The following is a 26,321-nucleotide window of genomic DNA, read 5'->3' as shown; positions in this document are numbered from 1 at the left end:
CTACTGCCTGGAAATGAAGCTACTTTGCATATCCCAGTGTTTGCATGTTGAAGATCCTACCTTATATGCTGTAAATTAAAGCACAACTGAGTGAAGTTGAATACCTTCAAATTTCAATAGTTAAGTTTGAAAGTGCTTAATAATCTTCACAGTCATAACACATATCATTTGAGCAGGTACTCCATCCTTGATTCCTTCCGCCATCTAGGCTCTCTCTCTGAACTTAGTGAATCTTCTTCACCCAATTCTGATGAAAGGACATTGACCTGAAATATTAACTCCATTACTCCCTCTATAGATGTTGCATGTGTAGTTGCATTGCTTATTTTGTGTTCGCCTTAGGCAGCCCCTTGAAGCTCCACCTTTTACATTGGTTCTGTGCATTTTGAACTATCTGAGTTGTCCGATGTTGGAGCCGTAGATTCTGCCATGGTGGGAGATGTGTGAGTTGTTTGGAATGTTGCGCATTCCTTCCACTGCTGATATATGGCCGCTGGGTGTTTTCATCGCACAGGCTTGTGGTGTTCAATGCCTTCCCAGATGCACCTACTCCATTTTAAGTGATCATAAACCTGGATCTATTACAAACTGAAAGCAATGGGACATATTTTCAAGGAGGCTTTCTCTATCCTCCTGGAAATCTTTTGCAATGACAAGGTTCAGAATTAAATGTTCATTTCAAGAGTCTGGTGCCAGGCATACAGATCTACCAAAGACCAGAGCCTTCATGTTAGAGAGGTGAAATGACTGCAGCATTGATTCATCTAATCCTGCTAATAATTTGGTAGGATTTTGATATTAAGCTTATTTATTGTTGTTGTCTGTGACTCTCAAGCATACACAAGGGCAGGGATTACTGCTTAAAAATGGACCATGAACGCTGCTGGCTTCAAACACAATTTCCCTCAGTCCAATAAGGCAGTAAGGCCCCCATGAAGGTACTAATGTGTTGCATCATTATTGCCTAGCTTTCTGGGAAATGCTTCCTACCATATGCAAAGTGATCCATCTTGAACAAAGTTTCATCATGGATCTGAATTATCACATGCCAGTGATATACAGCAGGAATGAAAGATCTTTGTCATTCAAATGTTCAATACAAAGCTCATCGTCTCATATGTACCAGTGAAAGAATGAACAATGACTTACAGTTCAGCATCCTTCCTTACACATAGGCAACTGTCATCTGACTGAGTTTGGTTGGCCTTGAGTCTGGAGTGGAGGTGATGAAATTTGAACAGTTCCTCATTGATTCTTTTTAATGTCTTCCTCTTCCACTACAATGGGAAACTTGTCAGAGACAAGATGCAGTGTTATAGCAAAGAAGTTTGAGAAAAGGACTGGTACAAGATAGCCTTGTTTAAGACTAGTCTGCCTAGTGTTCAGTTTGTAGTGAATCTGTTGGTTAAGTTCAGATATTGCATGACATCTTACTTGACTGACAGAAACACAAACTTCTTAATTTTAATGTACTTAATTTAGATATACAGCATGGTAACAGGCTCTTCTGGCCCACGAGTACGTGCCACTCAAATACTCCAATTAACCTACAACTCCTGTACATTTTGAAAGGTGGAAGGAAACTGGAACGCCTGGAGGAAACTCTCACAGATGCAGTGAGAACATTCAAACTCTTTACAGAGAATGCCAGATTCTAACCCAGTCACTGGTGCTACATTTGATCAGATGATCATCCTGCCTATTTACACCTTGGTGACCAAAATCTGAATGTTTGATTCTGGGATAAGTTCTTTGGCCACTTGGAGGAGAGAGTTGAGGAGGAGCCTTGCGACAATTTTCCCCATAGGACTAAGCATGGCCATCTCACTGTAATTACCACAATGAGATATCCTTCTTGAAGATGACCATGATAATAGTGACCCTGCAATCTTCATTCAGCTATGACCTTCTTGCTGGGTTTTGGACTTTTGATACCTTTTCTAAGGCTCTGCTCATGCATTGAAGGAAATTATGTATTCTTTAACTGCCTTCACTAAGAAGTACATTTCCCAGAGTCCATTCAGGGATCTTTATTTTCAGTAGTCAGGAGTTTGTGATGGAGGAAGGCTAGGGGAGGACTTTCTTGATCAATTACTTAACCCATTAACCAATCTTTTTAATTCATTTGACCTGCTATCAACTGAAGCTTGACTTCAATTAAAACACTAAAATGTTATTAGTTGCTTGGTCTGAAAACTTAAAATAAGCACCCTGTATTTACATTTAAATTGCCATACAAATAAATAACTGAAAATGACATTATTTATGCCCCATTCACTGCCACCAAGGTTCAACTTCATGTTGTTCCTGACTTTCACACTCCAATGGTCTCTCACAGCTCAGTGAGTGTTCTTATCAAGATTCAAGATTCTTTTTATAATTATGTAATAAAACAGAAAATGCAATATGAAATTAAATTTCCTTTAATCCTGCTCAAGATGAGATGTAAACTCAGGAAAAAATTTTAAGGATTAGCTCTTCTCACGATGGAAACATATATCAGGATTTTATAGGCAGAGTTCAAGGGTCAAGTATCTGGTGGAAAGCATGCTTAGCGGCTGCATCATGGTCTGGAATAGGGACACCAATACCCCTGAGCATATAGCCCTGCAAAAGGTTGTGGGCACAGCCCAGGACATCACAGGTTAAAACCCTCCCCACCATCGAGAACATCTTCAGGAAACACTGCTGTCGGAGAGCAGCAGCAATCATCAAGAATCCACACCACCCAGAACATGCTCTGCTTTCACTGCTGCCATCAGGAAAGACTCACGCTTCCAGGTTCAGGAACAGCTGCTAGCCTTCCACCATCAGACTCCTCAATGACAAACTCAATCAAGGACTCTTATTTTAACACTATTGATTTTTTTCTCCCTTTGTATTTCACAGTCAATTTGTTTACATTCCTTTATTTGATTACATGTGCACATTGAGTCAGGATTATTTGCACTGCCAGTAAATGGTAATTCTGCCTTGCCCACAGGAAAAAGAAACTCAGGGTTGTAAGCGATGTGCTCTGACAATAAATCTGAAATCAGATTCAAGAATAAATCAGAATGAACGCAGTAAGCATCAAGATCAGAATGTTACTCCCTGGCTCTTGGTTCAGTGAACTTCAGCAAAGAGGAGGCACACGAGAACAACCAAAAACAACACTGGATCTTGAACGTACAAGGAATAGATCAAAAGAAAAATACTGAAAAATATTGGAAAATGTAACACCTAATCTTGTGTTTTCTTCTAAAAAAATTACTGAAGTATTCTTTCTCCACAAATTTTGCCTGAAGTGAGGTCGCTGAAATTTCTTCTTTCTTTCACTCCAGTTTTGCGGTTTGTGAGATGGGTAAAGAATGTCAGGTCACTCATTGGAGTGCTACTGGTACCATGTAACCCAATACTACCTATCGCATGGTCGGGTGGTTGGTGACTAAATTGGCTGCCCCACTAGGCTTGCCTGGTGCAAAGGGTGTCGAGACACCCTGCAGGATGAAAAACAAGGCCTGTCAAAGGGTGGATGAACTGTCTCGTAGGATCAATTGCCATCTAGCAAACACATGCTGTGATGTCTGGAAAGGGCATCCCTTGCATCAAAGCGTGATCTGACCATTCACTGCAACATAATATCCCCCAGCCGTCTTGGACCTCACCATGCCACTGGATCTGGGAGGGGATGCCGAGAGGGTAGGTCTGGACCTTTGCAACCCCTACTCACCTAAGTCCATTCACACACATGCTGTTCCTTTCTGAGGAGTGGGGTATCCTCAAACCAAACCCCACGAACTGACTGAAAGGAACCATCATCATCCCATGGGGTGGAGAGCCAGAAAAGAATCCAATGCAGGGAACCACATACTCTTCCACAGATGGAGCAGAAATTGGCTGATGAAAGGAGTAGGTGGGGATCTGTGCCATTCTCTTTCTCCTGCCTAGTAGAATGGTTGTGTCCTCCCAATACATGGTCTCCATGTTTTCAATGCCATACCAAATGTTTCTTCTCCCCTTTGAGCTAGTCTATAGCCAAAAATACCAGGAGTGAATAGGGAAAATAAATCCATTCAAGTTTTGAGCATACTCTTGAATATCTTTTTTTCTATATCTACTGGTAATCTCACTTACCAAAGCTCAGAAGGGCTCAGGCTCAAAATGCTGGTTATATATCTTTACCTCATATGGATACTAGGTGTCCTGCTAAGTTATTCTTTATCAAAGCATCCATTCCAGTCTCGACAGAAAATAGCACCGATAAACAATGGCAACTTTTTTTGGGTTGCAGAAATCCCGACCACATATCCTGTTAAATACTCACCTTCTGACCTGCTTTCACTGAAATCTTCCCAACAACAAGTTGCTGAACTGCATAGATGATCTTTGGATCACCAGAATGATGGCCGAGTCCAGAACAGAAATGAAGAGCCCTTAAAGGGCTAAGCCACCACCATGGTCATGACTGGAAACATAACATGAGGGCTGAGATCCAAACCAGACTGATGAGCAGGGGACTGGGACCTCCCCTACTACCATTCATGCTACTGGCGAATGTCCAGTCATTAGAAAATAAAATTGATGACCTCAGGGCAAGGCTGCTTTATGCAGGTGAGACAAATCACAGTTGTTTGCTGCACCAACAACTGGCTAACAGAGAATATACTGGACGCTGCTGTCTGACCAGAGGGTTTCACAAATCATAGACTGAATCAGAACATAGAGAGGGGGCAGGGGCTACTTTTTAGTTAATACTGGCTTGTGCATGGATGTGGGATTATGTTGATCTCCTACTCCATTACCTTTAAACAAATATCGATTAAATACAGACCCTTCTATCTTCCCTAAAGTTCTCATCAGCAATTCTCCCTGGAGTATAAATCCTCTCGATGGCAATGACAAATAGGCACTCACGGAGCTGCATGATGTGCTTAGTAAACAAGAGATAGCTCATAGTTGATGATTTTAATCAGGCCAGTCTCAAGAAAGTCCTGCCCAATTATCACCAGGATGTAACCTACTGTGCCAGAGTTTCTAGTACACTCGATCACTACTAAACTAAGATAAGGAAAGTCTAACATTCTTTCGCAAGATCACATTTTGGCAAGTCGATCACTTGGTGGTGCTCCTTCGACCTGCATACAGGAAGGCTCCAGAGATCAGGAAAGCAAGAAGGTGGGTGCAGGAGGCTGAAGAACGATTGCAGGACTGCCTTGATTCAGTGGATTGGGCGGTGTTCAAGAACTCAGCTGAGGATCTGAATTATTATACCAGTTCCATTACAGACTTTATTAGAATAGCTGTGGACGTGTATCCCCACCAAATTATTCATAGTTTTCCTCAACCAGGAACTCTGGATGAACAATTAAATCTGGAACCTGTTGAGAGCCAGATGGCAGGCATTTAAGTCTGAAGATCTAGAATACTAACACAGCACAGGTATGACATATAGAAAGCCATCTCACAGGAGAAGTGGAGATTCCAGAAGAGAAAGGAAACAACAAAGGATACTCGAAAGCTGTGGCAGCACCTAAATGTCACAACTGCTGCAAAACTAAATCTGGTGCAATCAGAGACAACAGAGCTTCACTCCTAGATGAACTCAATGCATTCTATGTCTGATTTGACTACCAGATTAGGGGAGAACCACTCTGCAGCCCCTGAATGTCAGTATCTGAAGATAACATGTAGGCTTCCTTTAGGAGACTGAATTCAAGGAAATCATTCAGTCTGAACGGAGTACCAAGCCAAGTACTGGAACCCTGCACAAACCAATTTGCCACTGCGTTCACAGATATTTTCAACATCCCTTACCCCAGGACGAAACCTGCAAATTGTGCAAGCAACCAGAGGCCAAAATTATCAAGCAGTCCAGGCTTGGAAAGACAACTGCTATTGTAAGTCTTCTACTGCCTGTTTTACAGGCAGGAGCCTGCCTGTAGATTCAGTGGCCAACCGACAATTATCTAAGACGAGGCATCTTAGCCCTGAACCCATCAGACCTTTCTTACTGAGGGCTCAGGCCTAAAGCCTAATATTAGCTTCTGCATGTGTCCAGCAGATAAATTTTGGGTTGCACGGTTGGTGTAGTGGTTAGTTCAACGCCTTTGCAGCACCAGTGATTGGGACAAAGGTTCGAATCCCACGCTGTCTGTCAGGAGTTTGTACATTCTCCCCATGTCTGCGTGACTTTTCCCTGGGTACTCCAGTTTCCTCTCACCGTTCAAAAATGTACTGTGGGGTGTAGGTCAATCGGGTGTAATTGGGTGGCACAAGCTCATGGTCTGAAATGGTATGCGGTGCTGTATGTCTAAATTAAAATATAAATGTAACTTTAAAATGTATAAATTTAATCAAATGCAAAGAGAACAACAGTTCTGGACTGGATAGATTACATTTAGCATTTTAAGTCAACCCTAAAAGAAGTTGTCTAGGTTTCATTACACATATTTAAAATTCATCAGAAAAATAATGTCATCCAGAAAAATGACAGATTACTAAATTAAATTCCTGTTTTAAGAATATTGATAGAACATATCATTTCTAGAAAAGTCAGATTAACTTATTTGTAGGAAAAGTAATGGAATCAATCTTAAATTAGGAACTAGGAAAACATCTGGGAGCAACAGTTTTCTACAGAAATCTTGCTGTCGGCAAAGGTCCTTCAGCCCCTGCCACTATTTATGCCACAGTCTGCATGAAAACCACAAGATCTACCTATTTGCACAGTCAGACTGGCAACAAGAAAAAATCAACCAACAACAAACATGTAAATTACTTATGATCCTATTAAACATTGGATATTTCATCAGATGGTGGTTGTATGGGAATCATTCCCGTTGCTTTATGAATGTTTAGCCATACAAGGAAAGGCATTGGCTGGATCGATGAAATCACAAATGACAACAGAGATTTCTGCAATGTGCCAAATCCTTAATAACCTCACATCTGATACAATTAATTAAAGAAATATGAGCATATGCATTTGATGTCATTTTGGTCCCCAATTTTTTTTTATTTTAGCAAAAAAAACCATAGAAGGCCTTTCAAGCCCATGAAATCCATGACACCCAATTATACCCAACTAAGCTACCAACCTTGAACATTTTTGAAGTGAGGGAGGAAACTGAAGAATCTAGAGAAAGCCCAAACAGGTCACAGGTAGAATGGACAAACTCCTTACCAACAGCGCCAGATTTGAGCGCAGCACACTGGTGCTGTAATGGCATTGCACTAACTCATACGTTCCAAACAATGGACATCAACAAGGCCAGCTTTACACCCTATTTATCCTTTATTCACCTGATGAATTATTTAACAGCATGTGAAACGAGTTTGGTAATTTAACAAGCAATACAAAATTTGATTTGATTGCTGGACTTTATTGCTCATGCTATTAATTTTTACATGGGTTATATAAAATGCAGATGATGGGAGTACAAATAAGTCATTCATCTCCCCCACCCCAGCAACTCCACCATCCAATAAGATCATGGTTAACTTCATTTTCCAGTTCACTCCTCATAACTCTTGATATCACAATGGATCAAAAGCCTGTCTATCTTGACTTGGAATATGTTCAATTTCTTAATCTCTACAATTATCTGGAGTGGAGAATTCCAAATAATCACAATGCCATGAGAGGAGAAATTTATCAAGTAGGTAACCCCTTACTTTGAAACTACTGTATATCACCTTGATCTAGATTCCCCATGTGCTTAAACATATTCCTTGCATGTATCCTATCAAATCGTCGTACTGTCTCAGAACCTTACTTATTTTAATTAACTCAGGGTCCATGCACACTTTAATTCATACATGCAGCATGGTAACTGACCATTTTGGCCCATGAGTCCATGACCCAATTACACCCAATTGGTCTTCAAGCAAACCAACTCTCTCCAGAAAAGAAACCAAAGTAATAAGGAACCCACCTCACCCCAGTCATTCTCTCTTCTCCCCTCAGGCAGCAGATCCAGAAGTTTAAAAAACACATGCCACCAGATTCAAGGACAGCTTCTTTCCGATGATAACCAAACTTTTGAACAGACTTGCAATTTGCAAAAGATGATCTCTTTCTCAGAAAACCTCAGGGCAGACCTTGCACTGTTTATTAAACTGTGCTCTCTCTCTCTCTCTGTAACACTACATTCTGCTTTATTTTGTACTCCCTGTTGTACTTAAGTATGAGTTGACTTGCTTGGATAGCACACAAAATATCCTTTTTAACTATACCTGAACAATTAACTAAATTTAATTCAAAATTTAATTTCTCCCTTTCCAGTAGCCACTTGCTACAACTGCAGTGGAGTTTTTGGCTAATCTGTTGGCATCAAATCAGTATTAATCAGTCTACAGGAGGCAGAAAGAAAATTTCAGCACTCTGAACTCCCCAATCTTTCACACAAAATAGCAAAATCTGTCCCTTCATTTGTTATTGTATTAAGATTTCCTTAGATTTCTTCTTGCTTGCTGTCAAGTATTCACTACCTTAGATGGCTTTGCAACTCTTCTGTGTTCTTTGCTTGTTTGAAGTCCATTAATTATTTCAGATCACAACTTTCCTTGAATAATTGTATACAAATTTTAGGTTATTTTCTCAATATAAGGTATTAGAAACTCAGAGATCAATGGTACTTGGGACACTTTTGTCAGTGCCTTCCACGGGTCATTCCCACATTTACAAATTTGGGTGGCATGGTGGGTATAGAAGTGCAATGTTATTACAGCGCCAGTGACCTGGGTTCGAATCCGGTGCAGTCTGCAAAGAATTTGTACGTTCTCCCCATGTCTGCGTGGGGTTCTTCCAGGTGCTCTGGTTTCCTCCCACCCTTCAAAACATATGGGGGTTGTAGGTCAATTGGATGTAATTGGGTGGCACGGTCTCATGGGCCAGAAGGGCCTGTTGTCGAGCCATATGTCTAAATTTAAATTTTAAATTTAAACATCTTCATGCTTTTGTCCCAGTTAATGTGTGGAGGGAAATATTCTTCCCTTATGTTTCAGTTTATGTGAATTAATAGCCCATATTCATTGTTGCCCCGTGCAAAACAAAACAACCCTGAGCAGATGACTTTGTTACATTAATCAGCATACTTATTACAGTCCACCCTAATTTAAACCATGTTCAGTGAAAACAAAGGCATGGCAGCTATGCAACTTTACATACAACTTTGTGTCTGTTTTCATTTAAAATGAATCCCTGGAGTGTGCAAAGTAATGTTCATAAACCTGAAAGAGAATCTGCTGATTTATAGCCACCTGTTAACATAGTCCTAACATTGTTCATTCCTGCTTTGTAGATATTACACATTCAGTGAGTATTTCATTAGAAGGTGGCTGGAGGGCAAGGCTGATCTGTAGACTACAGCTATTTAATCAGTTCTTTTTATCACACTCTCTCCATATGTAGTTTGGTCCCTTTTAATAAAAGTGCATAAAATGGTCAACTGTCATCAGACACACTTTTAAAAAATACGTATATCAGAATTTTGTAAAATTAGAGTAGTTTCCTGTTATTTTTATTGAATTCAGTTGACTGAAACAATCTGAACTTTGCCTGTACTAGTTATATTAGTTGGAAATCACTTAATAACTAACTCAATCATTCAACCTTGGATTTATGGCCTTGGTGAATATGTAATGAATATGCAGGAACTGAGGCAGGGAAGCAGAAATCTTCCCTCCTCTCTCACCTGTGTGACAATACCTGGGTGATACCAATTCCCATCCTTTCACCACTGGGTTGCTGGTATCACCAAAGAGCCTTATTAGACAATGTCAATGAGTCAATAGAAAATGCATTGACTTCCTCTAACATTTTTCATAGGATATTTGCAATCCTGTCAGGATGTTAGAATACAGCATAAAAAAAACACATCATTCGAATCGAGAATAAATACTTTTTTTTCCAGAAATACTCTTGCAATGTTTCAGAATACTTTATGATGTTTGAGAATTTTGCACCATACATTTGCTCTTCTGAGTGATTTATAACCATGAAATACTTTTCACATGCAATGGTGTTTTTTCAGAATTTAGAAAAAAAGTAATGTTCACAAGCAATAATGCATTAAGATTAAATGTCATTAAGAATTATTTTGTTGTAATTTGATTAACATTTGATAAACTGATCTTTGTACAACACTAAAATTCAGGTACTCCAGTTGAGGATCACCACCTTAAGCCTTACAGACAACACTGCTTATTGATAACGATTCTGCAGTTGCTACTTTTATTCCTCTAGATCCAACTTTTGTCTCTACCTTTCTCCCATTCCGACACTTTTTGGCTTTGTACGATTACTTGATCATTTTGGCCTTCTACTCCATCAGAGATCTACGATTTGGTTTTACCTCCACAACCCTCCAGAAATAGTCACATATTAATTTTATCAGCTGTTTGAGTTTCCAGATGATTGATAATTAGCATTTTACTGAATAAATATCTGGATACACAAGGACTGATTGGGGATAGACAACATGGCTTTGTGTGTGGTAGCACATGTTTAACCAATCTTATAGAGCAGCCATTCTCAATCTTTTGTCGGCTATGGCCTCTCAAAGAATTTACTCAAAGTTTACAGGGACCTTTCCCTGTCTGTGATGTTGTCTTCATGGACTTTAAGGTCTTTGACAAAGTCCCATATGAGAAGTTGGTCAAGAAGTTCAGTTGCTTGAGGTATTAAATTAAATTGGACATTGGTTTTGTGGGAGAAGCCAAGAGCAGTAGTAAATGATTTCCTCTCTGACTGGATGAGAGGGATATTGAAGGATACCCTAGCAGGTCCCTAGGGTTGGGCAGAAATAATGTTTTGACATGGACGAGATGGGCAAAAGAATCTGTTTCAGTGCTCTAGTTTTCTATGGTTCTAATGATGCATAAAAGAGTCATCAGGATGTTCTCAGAACTGGAGAAGATAAGTTAAAAGGAGAGCCTGGATAAGCTATCCTTTTTTCCCCCCGGGAACATAGGATGCTGAGCGCAAACTTAGTGAGTTATGTAAAATCATGATGGGCATGAATGAGGTGAATGATTAATTTTTTTCCCCAGGTAGGGGAGTCTAAAACTAGAGGGTATAACTTTAAGGAGAGGGGGGAAGAATTAAAAAATTATCTGAGAGGCAACTTTTTCACACAGAGGGTGGTGTATATATGGAATGAGCTGCCAGATGAAGGTGTAAAGATGGATATAATTGCAACTTTTAAGCAATGGACTGGAAAGGCCTAGAGCAGTGGTTCTCAACTTTTTTCTTTCCACTCACATCACCTTAAGTAATCCCTTACTAACCATAGAGTATCGATGGCATCAGATGACATAGGTCAATGGCTCCCATAGGTGCTTGATCGTGAGTAAGGGATTACTTAAGGTGGTATGCGAGTGGAAAAAAGGTTGAGATCACTGGGTTAGAGGGTCATGAGCCAAACGCAGGGAAATTGGACAGCTCAGATAGGCAACTTTGTCAGCAGGAGTGAGTTGGGCCAAAATTGTTCTGTTTCTATACTATGTGATTTGATGATATTCTGATTCCATGATGTCATTTACATTAAGGAAAGATTACTTAAGGTGGTATGTGAGTGGAAAGAAAAATATTGAAAACCACTAGAAAGAATCTCATCATTGAGAAATGTGTCTGTTTCCTTAAAACAGTTCCTGCTGGTTTAATCACACAATAAAATTAAGATCTTTATTCATAGGTTCTTGGCAAGTGCTGGCAGATCACCATTGATAGCAAATGGCAAATTCTCAATCAATAACTTTGATTTTCTTTCCACAGACAGTTCCTGTCTGAACTGTTGAGCATTTTGAGTTCCAATTATTTCAGTCATCAACAGTTTGTTGCACTGGCTGTTAATAAAACTTTTCAAAGAGCAGAAATTCAGAACAGGTAATAAGTAGCTGGATGATAAAGGCAGCATAACTAGTTACTGGTCTCTATGATAATAAGATTCAGATGGACTATGTTTAAAATAATAAATCAGAATAATTTTAGTCGGTTGTACAAATTAGCACTTAACGTAGAACTTTGTACAATGGAAATGTGTATTGAAATGTGATGACAGAGATCAAAGTGTCCCATACATTTTTCCATCCATTTATTGTAACCATACCTTTCAGCCTGAAGCAGTAAAATTTATAAAACCCAATTCTTAACAGCATGATCACTGGCCCTCTTCATACTTTGTAAATAATATAATGTAAATCTATCAAAGAATGCGAATAATCCTTTAAAAAGATACAAAATCTGATATTAAGAATACAAAATGTAGATGTTACGGATTCAAATGCAGGCTTAAACATTAAAAGACCAGAGGGCATGAATTGGATATCGTTCAAAAAAAAATCATTTCAATTGAGATGCTCTAGTAAATTGTCTGAGTTTGTGAAGGTGCAGGACACACTTAGAAGTTCTACTTTTATTTCATGAAGATGTCTATTTTCTCCAGTCAAAAGTGGCCATGGCCGTTCATTACACTAAATGTTATGCATGGGGTACAAGCTCACAAGTGTCTAACGCCAGTTCAAATGAGCTAGTGCCTATTATAACTATGCCTGCACGAGTTCAAAGTTGGTGGTGGAGGAGATTTCAGCTTCAAAATCGTTGAAAATTTTCAGAAACACTGAATCAGGACAAAGAGAACACGTCATGACTTTCAGGCACAGATCTAGACACTGGTCAACAAGGTACCAAACAGAATGGGAAGCCACCCTGCCACTCCCAATTATTTAGCCACGGTACGGAAACAACACAGAAAATATTTCAACACATTCACTAACTCACCTCCCACCTTCCTGTTCCAGAAGACCATTCACAATAGCTGTCAGCAAAAACAAACGTGCAATGATCAAAACCATGTCCTCCGCTCAGCAGTTGACAGGATAGAATGGTGGTAATTATAGAAGTAGTCATCGTCATGTCTACAGCCAGCATTATTTTGCTAAAACCAGGAATATAAAAATACTTTATCAGTCTTCTCCTAACCCATTCCCACCTCAGCCCATGAACTGAGAAAAACAATGCATCCAAATGCTGGAATCTTGAGCAAAAAAGAATTGCTAGAAGAACTCAATGGATCAGACAGTGTCCATGTTTTGGGTCTGAACCCTTTATCAAGACTAAGATAAGTTTAGTAAAATTACATTCAAATCTGAAAAGAAGCTGTGGAGTGACCCAGAGGTGATATAGAAGACATGAGACAGGTTGAGGGTGAATCCATTCAGAAAGGGGAGTGAAAGAGAGAGAGAATAAGTACGAGTTGCTAAAGAGAAGATGGGAACATTGAAATCAGATGAAAGTGGCAATTACCTAACATTAGAAAAATCATTGTTCATGCAGTTAGGTTTAAGGTTGCTGAGGAGGAATATAATGTATTGTTCCTCGAGTTTATGTTTAACCTCATCCTGACAATGAGGCTGTGGCGTAGATAAAAGCTTGTCCTCGACTGGAGGGAGAACTAACACTTTTATTAGCTTACAACACAGGTAGGGTTCATGAAAAGGCTTCAGAGGGGTTCTGAGTTTAGGTGGGAAACCAGGGGTGGGGGGGTGGGGGGGAGCCGGGAGGCGGGACTAGTCGTCAGTACAGCACACTTGTTGTGAATCCCAGTTCACTATATTCACCCTTCAGAATTAAGGGTCTGTGGATGAAGATAACAAGGATTAGAATAGACACAGGAGAGAAATATTTACAATACTATTTGCAGATTCAGGTGGTCCGGGGGTCTGGAGATCCTGGTGGAGCGCCTTAGCATCGGGGGGCCTTGGGCTCCTGGTCCACCTGTGATGGAAGTGTAGCAGGCTGGGGCTCTGGCTCGGCAATAGGGAGGGGTTCACTCTCCTCCTGAACCGGGTTCCCTGAGTCCCTGAGTGGGATTGGGGAGAAAAAGCTCGGTAGCTCATGGAGCACCTGAGGCAGCAGATCCTCTTGTTCCTGATGGAGACGGTGTCCTCCCTGCCATCCGGGTACTCCACATAGGCATATGTGGGGTTGGCTTGGAGCATTTTCACCCTCTCCACCAAGAGGGGGTGGGTCAGTCTTGCTTCTCCTCACGTGCTTCTTGAGAAGGACCAGACTAACACTAGTGATCAGGCTTGGAGTGTAGTCCCTGATGCTGCCCTTCTGTCGAATGTAAACATGAGCTCATGAGGAGTAGCATTGGTCACAGTGCAAAGTAGCGACCGAATTGTGTGGAGCACGATGGGGAGGACATCCTGCCAGCGCGAGTGTGGAAGTCCTTTTTGCTTCAGGGCAAGTTTGACAGCCTTCTAGATCGTGGTATTCTTTTTTTCAGCCTGCCCGTTCCCCTGGAGATTGTAACTGGTAGTTCTGCTGGATGCGATGCCCCTCACCAGCAGGTACTGATGCATTTTGTCACTTATAAGGGCTGAGCCCTGGTCACTATGAATATAACCAGGATACCCGAACAGGGTGAAAATAGAGGCTATGGCCTTCATAACGGATGAGACGGATATGTCTGGGCATGGGATGGTGAATGGGAAGCGGGAGTACTCTTCAATGACCAAGATAAAGTAGGTGTTCCCGTTCGTGGAGGGGAGATGTCCCTTAAAATCAATGCTGAGCTGTTTGAAGGGCCTGGATAATTTTGTGGGGCAACAAAAGTTGTACTCAGTGCAGATCTGGCATGACATGGTCATTTCCCTGATGTCTTCTATTGAGAGGGCAAATTGCGGGACTTGACAAAATGAGCCATACCAGTGACCCCTGGATGACAGGGCTCATTGTGTATGGTTCGCTCATTGTATGTGGAGGCACAGCATCCCCTGGACAAGGCATTTGGAGGGTTCTTAGGGGCCCTGGCCAGTAGGCAATGTCAAAACAGTGGATTGAGAGTTTGATCCTCCGCCTAGCTGAATATGAATGCGACAGAGTGCTGGTCCGTGAGGAGCGTAAATCTTGCACCAGCCAGTTAGTGCCTCCAGTGCTTTACGGCTTCTACAATGGCCTGAGCCTCCTTTTCCATAGACAGGTTCTGGAGCTCGTAGCCTTGAAGCATTTGTGAGAAAAAGGCAACTGTCCAAAGCATCACTTTCCACTTGGAAAGATACATTCTCTTCTTCTGCATGCATGGTGGCTTTCGCAATGTAACTTAAAAGGTAATTAAAAGTTGTTGGCCTTCAGCTGAAAGTGGTGGCCTTTAAGAGGGGACGAACAATGTCAGCGTATTGAGGGACCCATTGGTCGTAATATGAGAAAAACTCCAGGCATCTCCTCAATGCCTTTGTGGCCTCAGGGAGGGGAAGCTCTAACAGAGGGTGCATCCTATCAGGGTCTGGGCCAATGACCCAGCCAAGGATAGCCAGTCGTGTAGTCCTGAATAAACATTTGTCAGAATTGTAGGTGAGATTCAGGGCTCTCGCTGCTTGGAGAAAGCTCTGGAGATTGGCATCATGGTCTTCCATGGTGTGGCCACAGATGGTGACATTGTTGAGGTAGGGGAAGGTAGCCTTCAACCCGAACTCGTCCATCATCCTGTCCATCAACCATTGGAAAATATACATCCCATTGATAATACCGAAAGGATCCCTCCGGAACTGATAGAGTCAACCGTTAACCTCAAATACTGTGTATGGGTAGTCCTCGGAACAGATTGGCAGTTGGTGATGGGCAACTTTCAAGTCAATGGTCGAATAGACCCAATAATGCTCACCATATCTGAAATGCGAGGGAGGCGTATGCGTCCAGGAATGTGTATCTGTTAATTATTTGGCAATAGTCAATCACTAACCTGGACTTGTTTTCCGCCTTTACTACCACCACTTGCGCTTTCCACGGACTGGTGCTGGGTTCGATGATCCCCTCCTCCCGCAGACGTTGGGTCTCCGTCTTCATAAACTCCCTGTCTGCTGTGCTGTACCTCCTACTCTTGATGGCGATGGTCTTACAGTTGGCAAACAGGTTTGGGAACAGGGTGGGTGTTGATGTTCAGCATGGAGAGTTTTGAGGGCCCTCCATTCCGAACTGTTACCGGGGGAAGTGGACCAGAAAACTCCAAGGTCACACTTTTAAGGTGACACAGGAAGTCCAGACCCAAAAATACTGGAGCACACCATTCGTCTAAAATGTACATGCGAAATTTACAAAGCTCCCCCCCCACCGCCCAAACCTCAAATGACAGATGAACTATACAATGTTTCTGTACCCACGCCGAATGGGACTGGGATGCTAGAAAGATTCAGTAATTAGACGGGTACATTTTTAAGTTATATTTTTGCACAGTCCATGAGTCTATGAAATTTTTCACAGAGCTTGGGTCAATCAGGCACCTGGTTGAATGCCCGTTTACCTTCACCGTCACCATCAAGTTGCTTAGGTGGTGAGGACTGTTCTAGTCATTGACCAGTGATGCCAGGTTGACGGAGACGCTGTGTTCTTCCCGCAAGTGGCCCCCTCTGTCCTGAGTTGACCTGCGCAGGTAAGATGGTGCCAACCTCATGGCATGGCAAGATGGCCACCCTCCTTCCTCCTCTGACGATGATGGTGCTGAATTTGAAATCAGGCTGCTGCAAGATGGCCGCCGATTCGTTTCACGCCATTTCTGTAGGTGGCGGGTTGCGCAGCAGGTGATCTTGGGAGAGTCTGGGGTAAATGGCTTGGGGTTGGAATTGGATCCAGGAGCAGTACAGGCCATGGACTTCCCCGCTCCTCCCTTCCCACAGCAGACCCTCGCCCAATGTCCCTTCTTCCTGCAACTGGAATACGCCGAGGTTTTGGCTGAGCAGAGGGCACAGGGGGGCTGTCCCTTGCCACAGACAAAGCACTCCCAGGCTCAGAAAGTGGCAGCCATTAGAGAACGAGCCGCTGAAGCAGCCGGTCCTTGGAAGTGCTCACATGAGACCGTGAGTTCGCTGACCTCGAGGTTGGCATTCTTGAGATTGGCCTGTTCCAGTGATTTGGCCAGCTAGACGTGGTTAGCGAGGTCCTTCCTTCCCGACTCGAGCAGTCGCTGCCTCATGTAACTCGAGCGGACCCCTGCATCCAGAGTGCCCCGGATCCGTTCATCTTCCTGGACGCGGCACAAAGCGGCCTCATACCTGCACTTCTTAGCCAGCGTCTGCAGATCCAGGCCATTGATGGCATAGGGCGAGGCAGTGTCTCGCTAGGACCTCATTCAGGGCCTTCATGTAGCGGGCCTTCAGCGCCTTGATGGCAGCTTCATACGTTGGGCAGTTTTGGATGACTGCGTACCCTTTCGTCCCTACTCTTGTGATGAGCGCCAACCTCCGGAGCTCGTCTGTATGGAAGACGTCTCTGGTCATGTTCAGGTAAGCTAATAGACCCCAGTCTAGCCAATATGCAAACTCCTCAGCCACGTCGGGGGACTGGGGGTCTATTAACAGCATACTGGACTTGGGTAATGCCTCCATCCTTGTTTGTTAAGCTGATAAAATTGTGGTGTAGATACAAGCTCACACTTAACTGGAGGGAGAACAAATGCTTTCATTCGTTTACAACACAGCTAGGTTCATGAATAGTTTTCAGAGAGGTTCTGGGTTTAGGCGGGAAACCAGGGTTATATACAGGCCCTGGGAGGAGGAGCCCAGAGGTGGGACCAGTCATCAGTACAGTTCAAGTGAGTCCCAAGGGCAGACAAGAATGGTTTAGGGATCTTAAATGGTTGGCTACAGGAAGCACAAGTTTAGATGCACAAACAGAGCATTCAGCAAAGCAGTAGCCCACCTTTTACCCTGCTCCCACTCCCATCTGATTCTCTCTCCAATTTTTCATTCTCCACACCCCTGCCCCTCCCCTTTCCTAATGGTTTCTCCCTCTACCTATCTCTCATACCTTCTGTCCTGTCCTCCCTCACCTCTCACCTCCTACCCTAGCTTATTTCTCCCTTTATATATGTAATTTCCTCTATTCTATCTTCGTCTTGATAAAAGATTCAAAACTTAATCACTCTCTGTCCAATTGCTAGAGTCTGACCTTCTAAGTTCATCCAGAAATCCTTGGTTTGCTCAGCCCACTAACTTCTTGTTTTACAAACTGCTTGTGGTAGAAGCAGCACCTTCTACTTTGCTCTCCCTCTCAGTATCATCCTCTCCCTGTGCATTTTGATAGGCTTCAAGCAGCCCAGAGACCATCTGTTAAAGAACAAGAAACAAGAAAATGACACTCCATCATATGATCGGACTTCCACAGGCAAAGCCTTTGCTAATGGCTCTACACGAACCCTCAAGAGATATTTAAGAAATAAATAAAGACTAGCTTTTTGATAGTTTTGTACCCCTCTCATTGCATCGAGTCCCAAGCACATGACCGCCAATGAAGCATAGCAGATAAATTGTGCATGGTAAGCCCACAAAATATTAACATGATAATTATCAGATAAAGTGTTTCAGAGAAGTTGATGAAGGGACAAATGTTGGGCAGGGTGCTGGGGAAGGAGATCAACTCTTTTACAAAACAATACTATTGCATGGTTACATCCACCTGTGCTCTCAAGGTCTCGATTTACAACTCTGATAGGTCGTCATAGATGAAGTCTGATGGACAGGCACAACTAAATCTTTGTGACATCAGGCCTACTGTCTGTGTGAAATGACAAGAAGCTTGGTAGAGAATTCATGCCAAGACAGGGATAGTGGCTAGCTTTATTCCATCACCCAGCTTCCTGTTGAGTGGGGAATCTCCTTTCATTATAACATAAACAGAGCCACCTGACTTGAGTCAAGTAAGTTCATCTTACTGCTCTGCAAGCTTAGACTCGAGGTTTTGGATCCCAGTGTTTAACAGAGCTTTGAGCGTAACACCATTTCAATGTACGCTCCATCAGATTACTAGAATTCCTGTGCCACCAGCCAGGAGAATGACAGTGAATGAATACAGCACAAGCCACAATGATCTCCCATTGCCATTCTGCCAACAGCATGTATCTTGCCAATCAGCCATGAGCCAAGACAAATTCCACTCAGGATTAAACAGCACAGTTCAGTGGTTCTCAACTTTTTTTTTTCCATTCACATTCCACCTTAAGTAACCACAGAGCACCTACAACATCCTATGTAGTAAGGGATTACTTAAAGTGGTGTGAGTGGAAAAAAATCTTGAGAACCACCGGCATAGTTCCAAGCTTAGTCATTTAAACAGAATCACTCAAGCCCATCCTTCATCTGCAACATTCTCCTCTGCTGGCAGAGCTTTCCAACAGCTTTAATATAAGAAACAAGAGCAGGTGAAGGTCAATCTATCCTGAGACAGTTTCAACATTCAATAAGTTCCAGTCTGACTTCCAAACTAAGCCATTTTCCTGCTTTCAACACCAGTTTCCTGCTCCCTTCCTATATCTCTTGACTTAGTTTGCATGTCAAATAAATATTTATTTTGCAACGCTTGACTGCATCCATTGGCAAAAACTTACACAGAAGCAGTATAGAGGAAATGTCCCTGAAAAATCAGATTGTAAATGCAAAACAAGCAATTATTATTTGAGGTTCATAGAGTTTGTCTTAATTTAATTTGGAATGTTGATCAAGTTTGGTCTGGTCCTTGCAAATTGTTGTGAAATTGGTACCGAGTTGGGAAGCAAAAATCAGAATCAGAATATTAGGAGAGTGGTCATGGGGAATGTTTTCCTTTATCTTTATTCACTGGTGGGATATGGTCAGCATTTGTCACTAGGCTCCACTTGTCCTTGAGAAGACGGTGGTCAATGCCTTCTGGAACTGCTGCAATCTTTCTGAAGACCAAACTCCCATAATGCTATGAAGTAGGTATTTCAAAACTTTGACTCAGCCACACAAGGAAGACATGTCCAAAGCAAACAGTGTGCAGCTGAGAGTGTGAAATTACTGTCCTCGCCCAGAGCAGAGGGTGTGGGCTTAGGAGTAGTGCGATCAAAAAAGCTGAAGTGAGCAACCATGGTGTATTGTTTGAATGGCACACACTGCAGCCACCCTGTGCTGATGGTGGGAGTGAATGTTCAAGGTTATACATAGGAGGGTCAATCAATTAGGATGGCATGTGTGAGATGATATTTAGTTTCATCAGTGTTACCAGAGCTGCAGGCCACCAAGGCACATTCTTAGAACCACTGGTCATTCAAGAAGATAGAGAGTATTAAATACAACTTATGGCCTGTGCCTTGCAGATGATGGAAAATTTGGATGGGAATAGGTTGTGAATTTCTATTAAAAACTACAAAGTCTTTGATGCATTCTTGCAGCACGGTAATTACATTTTACTAGCAAAGTTTCTGATCAATTGTGAATGTAGTGTTGATGGTGATATATGATATGATATGAGAGCTTACTGTGATATGTACAAATGTACCAAAATTCTCACTTGCTGCAGCCACACAGGTACACAAATTGTCGTAATGTGACATGAAATTGAAAATATATATAAAAAGGATAGACAAGAGACAAGCAATACATATATAGGAAAAGTATTTTATCATTTGCTGTTGATGCAAAAAAAACACCTGATGTTTCAATATTGCAGACCGATCTTTTGGTGATCATGGAATAGTTAAGGTAGATCGGGGAGGGGTTCGTACGCCTGATAACTGTTGGAAAAAAACTGTTCTTGAACCTAAAGGTGCTGGAATTCTGAAGGTAGCAGCAAGAAGAAAGCATAACCAAGGTAGTGGGGATCCTTTATGTTGGTTGCCTCTTTTATTATTTTTTTTATTTTTCACACTATGAACCATACTAACTAAAATACACACAAACATTTCCCTCTTGAATGTACACAGTGTCATTTTCTCCCCTTTTTCTCCCCTCCCTTCCCTCCCTTCTTCACCCCCCCCCCTCCCCATCCACTCAACGTTCAACCTATATGATACATTAAACCCATTAAACAATGTCATCACACAATGAAAATAAACAAGAAATTTGTGTCTTCTACTTTTACATACTGGGTCAGTTCATTTCGTCTTCTTCTCCTTCTGTCATTTTAGGCGGTGGAGGTCCGCGGTAGGACTTCTCTGTTGTGTTCCATGTACCGTTCCCAATTTTGTTCGAATACTGTGATGTTATTTCTTAAATTATATGTTATTTTTTCCAATGGAATACATTTATTCATTTCTATGTACCATTGCTGTATTCTCAGGCTATCTTCTAATTTCCAGGTTGACATAATACAATTGTTGCTCAGGAGCCACACACCAAATCCTCAATCTCCATTCTATACTCCTAATCGAGCCACACACCAAATTCTCAATCTCCATTCTATACTCCAAATCGAGTCCAAGTTCTTTACTTCTTATATTACTTAGAAGAAAGATCTCTGGATTTTTTGGTATGTTGCTTTTTGTGATTTTATTTAATACCTGGTTTAGATCTTCCCAAAACTTTTCCACTTTCTCACATGCCCAAATTGCATGTACTGTTGTTCCCGTTTCCTTCTTACAACGAGAAGGCAACCAACGTTGTAAGAAGGAAATGTTGGTTGCCTTCTTGAGGCAGCACGCATATAGATGTCTTCAATGATCATTTGGTCACTGCCTGTGATGAACTTAGCTAAGTTTGTCACTTTCTGAAGACTTCTACAGTTCTGAGAAATCATGTATCAAACTAGGCTCTGATGTAACCAGTCAACCTACTTTCCGCAGTGTACCTGCATAAGTTCAATAGCGATTTCAATAACATGCCAAACCTTAGAAAGTTAAGGTGTTGGTGTGCTTTCATCATGTTTTCCTCGGTGTGCTGGCTCCAGGAGAGGAATGTGAAAGTCCTAACCGTTACCACCACCATCCTGCCAATGAAGAAAAGTGCATGTTCTTTCCATCCTAAAGTTACAAGAAGCTCTTTGGTATGGATGTCATTGGTAGGACAATTGTTGCTCAGGAGCCACACTCCAAATTCTCAATCTCCATTCTATACTCCTAATTACCAGTTAGTCAACCAACAACTGTGATGTCATCAGCAAATTTATAGCTTGTGTTGAAGCAGAATTTGGTGATATAATCATGTGTGTACAGGGATTTGAGCACGGGACGCAGTGTGCACCATTGAGGAGCCCCATGCTAATGGTAGCTTGGAGGATGTGATGATCCACTGACGGTCTGCCAAAGAGGAAGTCAATGATCCTGTTTATAAAGGAGGAACAGAGTCTCAATTTCATGAGTCTGTATTTTAGATTTCTTTTCACACTAAACATCCAAGCCTCACTTATTTATTTTGTATAGATAAAATACTTGTCCTATATATGTATGTGTGTTATGTCTGGTTGTGTGTCTGCATGTTTTGCATTGAGGACCAGAGAACACTGTTTCATTGGGTTGTTCTCATACAATCAGATGACAATGCTGGTACTTGTCAAGGGGAAATTGGCAAACTTACTTTTTCCCTTCCGATTGTCCTTGCCTATTATTTGTGTTGCAAAATTTGACTTATGCCATTTATCAGTCTAAGCCTGAATGTTATCCACTTCTCACTGTATGTGAATATAGACTGCCGCATTCTGGTATCTTATTGATGCTACAAAGAAGACAATTGTCTGAACAATGACAGCACAAGCAGAAAAGGCATCTCAATCAAATTCTACTCTGATCCTCCTCCTCCTCTGCTTTGTAGCCAATGTCATCATGTGCTTTGTATTTGGGTCTCTACCTCTTAACTCTTCAACCAGGTTCAGATGAAGAGCCACTGACCTGAAGCATTAACTTGGTTTCTCTCTCCACAGAGAGATACTACTTGCCAACTGAGTGGTTCTGACATTTTCTGTCTTTGTTTCTTGCCAAATCAGTGCAAGAATGGATCCCATGAACCACATACACTACTCCTTTCTGGAAACTCACACAAGTCTGCTACTTCTCTAACCAATCTGTCAGGGTTCATTGTAGAAACTGCAAGTAAATTGGCGCTGATGGAATTGAGGAAAGGCATTGACAGTGATGAATTTGCAAGAGGCTTTTCATACAGTCACTATCAATGATTCGTAGGGTCTAATCGTCCGAACATACAGTATCAGTGCACAATGTCATTATTATAACCAGAACTTGAGTGTACCCTTGCTCTCTCTCAGATCAAAGGGGATATCAAAGATCACAGACCTTGTGAGAAACAAAGGGTTACCATCACTTTGTCTCATCTTATTCTCAAGAAATCAACAAGAAAAATCTTAATGTTCAAGTTCAGCCACAAACAGAGGAATTCCGGGTGCCACATTTCATGGAAGTTCTGTAAATCCTACAGAGAGTGCAGAAGAAATTTATTAAGATTCTATGAAGAATGGACAAGATCTTCCTTAACTAGATCACATGGGATTGTTTTTATTTTGGAGCAGGGGAAATTGCAAGGGGATCTGAGTGAGTGATTTAACATCACTAATTGAAGAGTAGATAAATAGAAACTATTCTGATGAATGGATGGATTGAGAACCAAGGAACATGAAATAAAGTTGTGCAACAAAAGCTATGGGAGAAAAGTTTTTTTTTCAGTGCATGGTAGGGCTCTGGATAGGTACCTGAATGGAAAAAAAAAGTGTTGGGCTTAGCGTGAGTATGGAGTGAGTTATCCCTACTCAGACAGTGCAGACTCAACAGGCCAAATGGGCTTCCTGCCACACTGTTATTTTGTGCTTTTATGTCATGTAACAAAAAAATAATTTAACTGAACATAAGCGTATTCAGAGCTGAATTGGGACACTTATGACTGATGCACGTGCATGAAAGTTCAAAGGTGGAAAGCAAGAAACTGACATCATGATTAACCTGTGATGTAAGTGACCTGATCAACATTAACCTGTGATGCAAGTGACCTGATCATCTTTAACCTGCGATGTAAGTGACCTGATCATGATTACAATTCAACAGTTTTCATGGCAGACAAGGCAATCCATAAACCATTGCATGTTCACTGTTATCATCAGGAAAGAGGTACAGGTGTCACAAGACACCAGGTTCAGGAACAACTGCTGCCCCTCCACCATCAGACTCCTCAACAACAAACTCATTGGGGACATTTAAGGACCCTTCACTTTGTTGGTTGTTTTTCTCTCCATTTTGCACAGTTTGTTTACATTTCTCTATTTGTTTATATGTGTACATTAATTAAGTCAGTTTATTTTTCCACTGCCAATAAGAGGCTTAGCCCACAGGAAAAAGAATCTCAGTGTTGTATGTGATGTCATGTATGTAGTGACAATAAATCTGAAATCTGAAATCTACTCCATAAACTGGGGGACCCCAGCTGAATGTTTGATGTTCATCGTTCACCTCTTACTTTGAATCTCTTTTTCAATCGAGATGAGAGAACACATAAATTATCTACTTCAGCAGTCTTGCACATACTTTATAGGATATTTTGTGACTTATCAATAATTTTTGCATGCAAATTCTTAATGGGCTTAATTCTTAGTGCATAACACTTATTATGCACTAAACCCCATAACTAGAAAAGCTCATATCCAAAAGATTGGATATTAATAAGTGGCTGTTATACTCAGAATATTTACATTTCAATATATATTGACTAGATTTTAATATGTATATTTAACTTTTTCTTTAATATTCTTTCTTTTTTCTTTTTTTTATGGCACTCCTTAGGAGAGTTGGCTGAAGGGGGGGTTCTTTTTTTCTTTTTTTTCTATATATATAAAAAAAAGTTCATGTTTAATTGCTGTATATGTCATATATTATTTGTTTTTTGAACGAATAAATAAAGTTTTATAGCAGTCTAAATAAATGTACTATATATTAGAAAAACTCAGACCCATGATCCTAATTCTAGCCTTTGTACAATGGATATCTGGAGTGGCAGAACCTCTTTAAAAATTAAAAAGGCTGACCGTGATGAGTGCAGTTAATCATGTGGGAATCAATACACAGTCCATTACTGGCACTTCTTACTGGGTCAAATAGAGGCCAGATGCTTTTCCTTGCCCGGCAGAAGGAAGGCTCATTAACCAGCTGCAGCCTTTCGACTCCTGCAGCTCTTGTGATCGACTGTCCCTCCCTATCCAGCAGCATACCTGGCATGTGAAAATCCTGCCACAAATTTTCCTGCAAGACTGAGATTTTTTTTCCCCCATTTTCCTCCATTCCATATCCCCAGCTCTTGACTTGTGAGGTTGCTCAGGATCATTGGATCAACTGACAAAGCACCTATTAGCAGAGCTGGGTGGTGACTTGTCAGAGGTTCTGTCTGAAACCCAAGAAGTTCAATCCCTTCTCCACCTACCTCTGTTGAATTTTGACACTATAAATATGCCAAATTCCAGTTTGACAAACTCACTACCTCGAAGTCAGCTTGATTGACAAGATTTGCTGCGGTTTCAACTTGAGGTGCAAGCATGGGTTCAATTCTACATTATGGCCCTAGGGAAAGTGAGAGACATAAGCAAATGAGCAGGGGAAATCAAAGCTAAGGACTCTGTCCCAGTTGGGAAGAATGCCCGTTGAGTGTCAGAATCTGATGAAATGGAATTTCAAGACTAGGGTGGCAATTCCTTCTCCACAAGCTCTCCATATCTATCTGCCACCCACAGATTCACAGAGACTTGAATAACCATGACTATAGCGAGGTCTCCAACCTCATTAAAATATTTAATTGGCCAACTGTCATATGTTAATTGTAGAGGAACATGTGACCTCTCTGGAACATTGTAGATTCCAGAGGGACACATGACCTCCCTGTCTGAAACTTATTCAGGAGTTGCATCATGCACCAATCAAGGTTGGACTCCGGCTTCCCATTGGTGCACACCTTACCATTGGCTCATTTAAATGACTCAGTGGCATCATTGGTCAGACGCCCAGCTCAGAACAGGAGAAAACATCAATGCACACCACATTTCTTTCTCTCTGCCTCTTGGTCTAAGTGCTGGACATCAATCCACGCCAGGTCGCTACTGTGGACATCGCTAAAGGAGTTGTGGCTAAGGTGTGCACTACACTTAAGTTGGGCCAATTGGTACAGGGAATTTGGAGTGTGTTTGTCAGTCCCTGTCTGTGAAGTGTGTACACGTGTGGTAGCATGGAGAAGATAGGCGATCACTGGTACAACCTGGGTCCAATGTAAATGTCTATATAGTTATTTTGTTGTGAAGTAATTAGGTATCGTTTGACATCTTCTGTTTATCTTCCGTGTGTTCAATAAAGTTACTTTTGATTTCTCACAAAAATACACTGTTTTCACAATAAAGCTATGTACAAAGGAAAGAGTGCAATATTTTCACATCCTTTGTGTCATATTGACATGTACATTCCATTACTATACATTGTAACATTAATCCTCTAATTTTCCACATAGCTCTGTTGTCACTAATGTTAATTCCCTCTCTATTGTGTAAGAGACTTCCCCTCCAGTCTCAACCCCTCAATGTCCTGTAGTAGAAGGCTCCCAGACCACCCATTATACCCAGAAGAGGGCAG

At 41.5% G+C, this 26,321-nt stretch overlaps 1 long non-coding RNA gene across 1 annotated transcript in view; it reads right to left on the bottom strand.

Annotated features, from left to right (window-relative positions):
• Window positions 1-21,722, bottom strand: part of LOC138740110 (uncharacterized) — a 59,012-nt gene extending 37,290 nt beyond the window's left edge. The window contains exons 1-2 of the long non-coding RNA XR_011342674.1: window positions 21,602-21,722; window positions 1,150-1,290 (exon numbers count right to left, since the gene is read on the bottom strand). This is a non-coding gene — a long non-coding RNA (uncharacterized lncRNA). The remainder of the gene's footprint in view (window positions 1-1,149; window positions 1,291-21,601) is intronic.
• Window positions 21,723-26,321: the final 4,599 nt, after the last annotated feature.

The sequence above is a fragment of the Narcine bancroftii genome, chromosome 7, assembly GCF_036971445.1.
Source record: "Narcine bancroftii isolate sNarBan1 chromosome 7, sNarBan1.hap1, whole genome shotgun sequence".
Lineage (NCBI taxonomy): Eukaryota > Metazoa > Chordata > Chondrichthyes > Torpediniformes > Narcinidae > Narcine > Narcine bancroftii.
This window is presented reverse-complemented; position numbering and strand designations above follow the sequence as displayed.